A 7,259-nucleotide genomic window follows, 5' to 3' on the forward strand; every position below is an offset into this window, starting at 1 on the left:
CCCCCCCCCCCCCCGCCCAAATCAGGGCTGGATCTGAAAAGGAACTGGAGCTGCTTGGTAACGATTTGTGTATAGGATGTGATCTGGTTATGGGAATGTTTACTGGATGAATATAGTGGCTTGGTTTAATTGAGGGATTTGAGGAATTAAAGAGGATAAGCCATAGCAGGCAAGCATTTAAGAGCTGACAGAGGTATCTAAAGGCCCAGGGATGCACAAAGTTGTAAGAGCTCTGGGAAATACAAAAAGGCCAGCAATGAAGAGAGGAAGTTGTGCTTCAGACAGTCATTCGGACACCTGTTTCAGTTCCATTTGGCAGGTCCCAAGCCTAGTAAGCCTTTAAGAGGTGTGTACTGTGGTTTTGAAGCCCTTTTCTTCTAAATGCTCAAACCTGATGGGTAAGCTTGGCTGACACGGCCTGACCCACAACCAGAATCGCAGCATCTCAGCCCAAGCGTAGTGAAAGCAGGAAACATGACACCCTGGGGCTGCACTCAGAGAGACCAGAGGGAGATCAGAAGTAACCAGCAGCTGTCAGTTGGATTTACCTTGTGGAACGACCGCTTTTAAACCTACAGCAAGATTCCACAGGTAATCCTGCCCTGTTTAACAACACCTGCGCTGCGTAACGGAGGAAGATCCCTCTCTAAGCGTATGTCTGCCCCTGGGGACTTATTTTGGACATCTAAGCATAGCTCTCCAGCACATTTTTCATTCAGCTCTTAAATTAAAAACCTTGAACAGCCAGGAATATATACCCTAGCATTTTAGTTCCCTCTCCTCTTTCTAGGAACAAGTCCTTCTGAAGTTGAAGGGCTAAACAGAACTAGTTAGCATCCAGGGATTTTCCCGAATAAAGATCTGAAAGAACTTTTAATCTTAACTGCTCCTGGGCAAACTGCTGTTGAATTCAATGGGAACTTGGTATTTAAAAAAAAACAACACACTAGCACACCAGGCATTCCTGCAGGGGTCACTCAGATGGTTCAGTCGAAAGTAAGCTTTGATTGAGAGAACAAGGCCTAATTCTGCATATAGTAATTTTGTAAAAGTGCTCAGAGACTGTCCCCAGGCATAGACAGGGACATGTGGGAACCTGCACTGGTTAACTGGGGATCCCCAAATTACCTTGCTCTTCTCTATTTTTAAGGGGTTGGCACTGGTGCAGCCACACCACTAGCTGAGTAGGGGTTAGCATGTGTGGGCAAGACTTCAGCACACGAGACTTTTAGCATGATCTTAGAACACTGCTTCAGGAGCAAAGTATCAAGGGAGCCCTCTTGAGCAGCAGCAGTTGTATAAGCAAACATAGAAAAAAATATGGGAGTGCTTATCAAGGCAAACATTATTCTGTTCTTCATCTCTGCAAAAGCAAACATGAGTCTGGATAGCTATAATGCACAAGATAGGTAAGAGTAGTCTACAGCTATTGCAGTCGAAGAATTGGATTATAGGTATCTAAACTGCTGCCTGGGTTGGACTGCTGCAGCATAAATATAGGAGGTTTTGTGGGGGTTCATTTTTTTAAATTGTTTTATAAGGGTAAGAAATAATTTCCCCTGCAATTCATACTGAAGACAAATGGTGGGCAAATTTTGAGTTTGCGTGTTTGAAATAATCTTAAAATACTCATAATATGTTCATAAATGCTAAACACTTGTATGAAAAAAGATTTCTTATAATAAAGAGCTCTCTAACCTAGCACAGTCAAACAAGATCTGGTGGCTGGGAGTTGAAACAGGCATTCAGTTTGGAAGTAAGTGCAAATCTGAACTGAGAAAATAGCTAAACATTCAATCAAGTTTAAACGCCTGATTCTCAGTTATGCTAAAGTCTGTTTACACAGCTCTGGCAAAATGAAAAGTTAACAGTTTTGCTCATTAAGGAATAATACAAGATGGGGTTGACTTTTTTTTATAGAGAACAAACAACATGCCTGCAAAACAATTCTGTTGCCAAAAAAACTCTTGATATACTGTAGCATATGTTACCAGAGACTTGTGTAACTCAAGATACTGTCAGCTACAATTGTGCAACCCGTACAAGTCTCCACACTATCATTAGCAAACTTTAAAAAAACTTGATGAATAGAAACTGGCAGTTCACCAGCTTGAAAAGTATTTGTTTAAAAAGATTGGCATGTGCTGATTTCCTTTAAGCTTGCTTTTAAGTAGTGCAACCATTGCAATGTCACATTTGTTATAAACTTGTTCCAACCTGAATAGTATTTTCTTTGAGAAATATGCCACAATATATCATAGGAAACTTGTTTTTCATGAGAATATTTTCAAAAGAAAAAAAACTAAGGAACATCACCAGCTTTGTTGAATACAATTTTGTTACTATTTGCAATGTAATATAGTACAAGGTGACCATCATGCTTTCTGTGTTAGTGGTTTAATGAGGCTGTGGAGGTATGAGTAAAAATTGCCACTTTTTAATTCAAGTACTTTATTGTTCTGCTCAAATTAGCTGCATTCCTATTAATCCCCATTATCAGTTGCTTTGACTCAGTCCAGTGGCCAAAGACACTTGATCTGCTTTATCAGCTCCTTCCAAATGCCCTTTGACTTCCAAGTACAGACTTTTCACCCTCCCATTGGCCTCCCAGTAAGTTGGTTCATCATAAGAAACAAGGATACCAAGTTAGTGCTCTTGCACTCATTAACTTACCATTCTGCTCAGCAGACAATATTTTCAGGATGTTTCCTTGTTTGGCCTTTTTGGCTAGATCTTGTACCTTGCTTCATCGCGGCCCTTGTTTTCCATGAGCACTTTATAAAGAGGCCACTATTGAACTACAGAAGACAAATCTGAGCCCCCTAGGTAAGTGTTTTCTTGCTTTACTTATTTTAATATCTTAGATGAAACAAAAGCAGGCACAACTAAAACAAGAGGTGCACAGATGCTCAGAGTGGTTTAAAGTAGTTTAACAATTGTTGAATTGATAAGGTGGACCAGTGAAAAGTAACAGGATAGATGAATATGAATACATAATAGAAAGGAAGAAGTGTTTTTCATAACCCGTTTCATTCTGCCAGCTAGCATACCAAGTACTCAGGGGATCAGCCTCTCTCCCCACCCACACAGTAAACAGAAGTTTTTATCTGGCCCTTCCATGCCTTTTCCACTAGCACGTTGTTTCGGAAGGCTCACTGGGATTATTTGCAGTGAAGAAGACGAATAAATACTATTACATTTGTTTTAAAGATGTTCTTTTTGTCACCTTTGGACAATATCCTTGTTTTCCACAACCTGTGAAGCAAGGAATTCAAAAACAACTTTCGTCCAGCAGAGCATTCTCAGCAATAGCAGAGCATCTGATCTTTACACTGCCTGCCTCTGCAGGCTGATAACCTGGGTTGTTTGGAGGAATCGCATGCCAGAAGTCTTGGATCCTCTCTCCTGCTGGCTGTTGTTGATTTTAGTAACAAAAATAGCGTCTGAAGGCAAGGCTAAACTGAACCTGAGAAAAAGGGGGAGGGGGCAGAGAGTAAGAGAGGTCTATTTGTATTTATATCACTTACAATCTCAGTCAACCAGATGCATACTTATATAGAAGCAGATGGAAGTTAGATGGGTTGTGGCTCAGTTCTTTAATTTATAGATGCCTTTACCCTAAAGGAAGGAGTACATCGACTGTATATTGGTAAGTTTCTACTTTTCCTTCTCTACTTTTCCTTCCTTTTTTACAAAAACAATTTCTCTTTGTCCTTCATGGTAGTGACAATAAAGCAGGGATTGAGCATATAATGTCATGTTTAAAAAAAGTAGCCTTTTGAGCCTAGCATTCACGTAGGAAAACATTAAGCATTATATTGTGGCATATTTTTAAAAGTATAACCCTTCCTACCTGTGGTAAATTTCCTACCAAATAAATAGGTGTTCCCTTTAGAAGACATCTGTTTTCCTAACTGAAATTTAGTTTGTGTATAGCTTTTTCCCAGTGCATAATCTTGTTTTGTTTGCCTGTCATGTGGTCAGCAGTGATCATGCCATGAATGCTTCATTTAGAGTCTGTTGTAGCTCATGCTCCCTGGTAATGTTTAAAAGTCTGACCTGCACAGTAGGATTTTGACAGCCATCGTGGAGAGACCTTTGGCTCATCTAATGTCAGTTTGTTTATTTCCTACCAAACATAAGTATACCTATGCATGCCTTAAAGATGTTTCTGTAGTTTTAAATCATAATCTACTCCATTGGACTTAGAGACATTGTGATAGCCTTTAAAATAGCTTTCTAAACCTACTAAACGACCATAGGGGAAATGGGTTTTATATCATTTTCTTTCTGTTTGGAATTGGAAAGCATTTGTTGGCATCAGCTCTGTTGGCAACTTCATGTGTGATGCAGCAGAAGTCTCTGATTTGGGATGTTTAATGGTAGACAGCCAAACATACCTATTAAGCTAAAAGCATCTTTAAAAAAAAAGAAAGATGAAATTATTTTAGATGATATAAAAATAAGAATAAACATGTCATCAGCTCTTCAGCTTTTTCAGGTCTGACCTTCCAAGGTACTCTTTGCCTTCAGCTTCCATTGAAATCAGTAGCGGCTCAGGGAGTCAACATTGCATGGGAGGTGCTCTACATCCTTGGTTGCCTTAGATGAGGACTGTCCAACTGGCAGCCTTCAGGCTGCATGCAGCCTGGGAGGAGTTGCATTGCAGCTCCCATCAAGCCACCTCTCCCCGCATCACTGCAGCTGTTAGGGCCCCAGAGTCTCCAGGCTCCCCTCCCTCCTCATGTTGCTGCTGCCTATCCCTGCCCTAGGAAGGTGTGGCATGGCACAGGCAGCTGAGGGTGAAACCAGGGCTGCACAGGTGCACAGTGCAGCAGTGGGTGGGAAGCACCTTTGCAAGTGTGTGGTGCCATGGGAAATGTCCACATAACATGCAGCCTGGAGAAGACAGTGCCTCACTCTTGTGTGGCCCATGTGGCCTGCAGAGCATGTAGCCACCAACTTAGATGTTGGACAGCACTGCCTTACATTCCACCCTCCATTAAAATCAGGAATTTCAAGTGGCCCTAAGGAAAGCAGCAGCTAACTTCCACTGAACCCAGTTCCCTCACACCCCTTTGAAAATCTCAGTCTAAATGACCACTTGCAAGAATGGCACACTTCCCTGACCAAGCGCTATTTGATCACTTGGCACAGGTTGAATGCGTCCCCTTGTTCGTGTGACCAGACTCTGGAATAGACTCCCCAAGGGGTGGTGCAGGCACCTACCCTGGAGATCTTCAAAAGGAGACTGGACGCACACCTTGATGGGATTATTTGACCCCTGCAATCTTTCCTGCCCAGAGCAGGGGAACTGGACCTGATGACTTCATGAGGTCCCTTCCATCCCTAAACTTTTGTGAATCTGTAAAGCTATCATGTATTATTACAAAGTGCCCAAACCTATGGTAAATGCTTTGAATATCCCTGCCCTGAAGAGTTTATAAACCAAAGGCCAAATCCTACTCCACTGAGTTGCCTAAATGAAGTCCCTGAAAATCCATTGACACATCTATATTTGTAATACACTGCCATCTTGGCCTTAAATGAAGTTACAACAGAAAGGAAGATGACCAACCCACCTTTTCCATTAATGGTTTTCCAGGGACTCAAGCATGATGAAATATGTTTGTGCTTAGACACCTAATAGGTGGAAAAGGATGTCCTTTACTGGGGACCTTCTGTCCTATATTGTCTCTTGTCTTTAATTAGCAAGGTTCCCTTCTCTGTCTCTCCCTTGCATAACAAAGCACTTTGATTTATAGTCTGTAGTGAGTGCTGTCTTGAAAAGCATCTTGTTACCAGTCAAGCAGACTGAGATACAGAGGGGTTTTACGTATCCTTTTCAGACAGCATCCTATATAGCAGGGCTGTCGAACATACAGCCCTTGGGCTGAATTTGGCCTACAAAGCGACTCTTAACCCACTGGATTACTGGCAAGTTAGGGAATTTAGGGCTGTGGCCAGCTGGGGGTGGGACCTGCTGAAGAATCTGGGGTCCCACTGAACATGGCCCTCAGTGGCAGAGGAGTGAGTGAGGGCTGTGTTGAGGGCTTTTTGGCCTGCAGTCACTTGGCACTACTGCCACTGCCACTTGTGTCAACCCTGCCACAACAAGCAGCTGCTTGCCCTGCCACCACCAGTGCCTCCACCTCATTGCCACTGACTCCACCCCAGCTACTGCTTGGGCTGCGAGCAGAGCTGTCTCTTGGGTAGGGCGAATCAAGGCAAACATCCCAGCCCCCATGCATTGGGGGGACCTGCAGAGCTGGACAGAGTGGCCACGGCCCCTCCCACAGGGCCCGCCTGGAGCTGGCAGCTCAGCCCCATGCCATAGAAAAAGTGTCTGACCGCTCACCACGCGCCGCCGGCTTCACATCCACTAAAGAGTGGCTCATCCAGGGTGTGTGGGACCTTCTTCGCCCCAGGCACCAAATTTAATTGCTACGGCACTACTGTGCCCTGCCTTTGTGGGGGTCCCATGGCCCCACGCAGTGTTAAAGGGGCCCCACATAGGCTGATTTGCCCCAGGCCCCACACCCTGCTAGGGTTGGCTCTGTCTGCAGGTCAGGCCCGAGAGGAGCCCCGTGGTCTGGATCCAATCCAGGGCACAGAGTGAGTTTGACACCCCTGCTATTCAGTATGCAGAGGAGAAAGCCCAATGCATTTAAGGGCATAGTTCCATCAGTATGGACCCACTCCGTTCTGCTTCCCTAAAGTCCTAGAAGAGAGTGAACCATGTGTGAAAATGAAGTGACTGAGGCTCTGAGGGAGATATTGGTTGGCCAAGAGAAATATAATAAAGTAAATGGTAGGGTTTGTGATTCCATCTGGTGTTTGCCTCTTTCCAGATCCATGTGGTTTTGGGGAGGGTTTTTGGACCATCCATCCAACCTTGAGTTCCCCAATTTACAAACCAGCTAGGGGCTTATATACCTACAGCAGATAGGAATACAGGACAATTGAGGTGGCCCAGATGTTTTCTGTGGCTTTTATTTCAAGCCACTTCTCCAATCAGTTGTGTAAAACCACTGATGAGCTCCAGCTGATCAGAGGAGCAGCCTCTTTTGAAGCAAAAGCTGGACCCATTTGGGGTATGTTGGTGCTAATTAAGTGGATTGTAGAGCCACCTGGTTATGAATTATCTGGGTCCTTCTGTATCTGCACATACAGCTTTGAGCCTTAAAGCTGAACTTCTGCAGTGTGGCTAGTTTGAAAGAGTACTCCTAAGCTTTAGAGCAGAATACTAGTGCCCGTAT

General features: G+C 43.8%; 1 protein-coding gene across 3 annotated transcripts in view; it reads left to right on the top strand.

The window, feature by feature from the left end:
• Positions 1–2,707: 2,707 nt before the first annotated feature.
• The window catches only part of LOC109305020 (Y+L amino acid transporter 2-like), a 69,034-nt gene continuing 64,482 nt past the window's right edge, over positions 2,708–7,259 (top strand). Inside the window, exons 1-2 of one of the 3 annotated variants that reach the window (XM_019527893.1) lie at positions 2,708–2,826; positions 3,544–3,649. The gene's annotated coding sequence lies outside the window, so the exon portion shown is untranslated. The remainder of the gene's footprint in view (positions 2,827–3,543; positions 3,650–7,259) is intronic. The other 2 variants (XM_019527891.1, XM_019527892.1) reach the window with 2 other exon arrangements.

The sequence above is a fragment of the Gavialis gangeticus genome, unplaced genomic scaffold (genome assembly GCF_001723915.1).
Source record: "Gavialis gangeticus isolate Ggan-Ray unplaced genomic scaffold, GavGan_comp1, whole genome shotgun sequence".
Taxonomy (NCBI): Eukaryota; Metazoa; Chordata; order Crocodylia; family Gavialidae; genus Gavialis; species Gavialis gangeticus.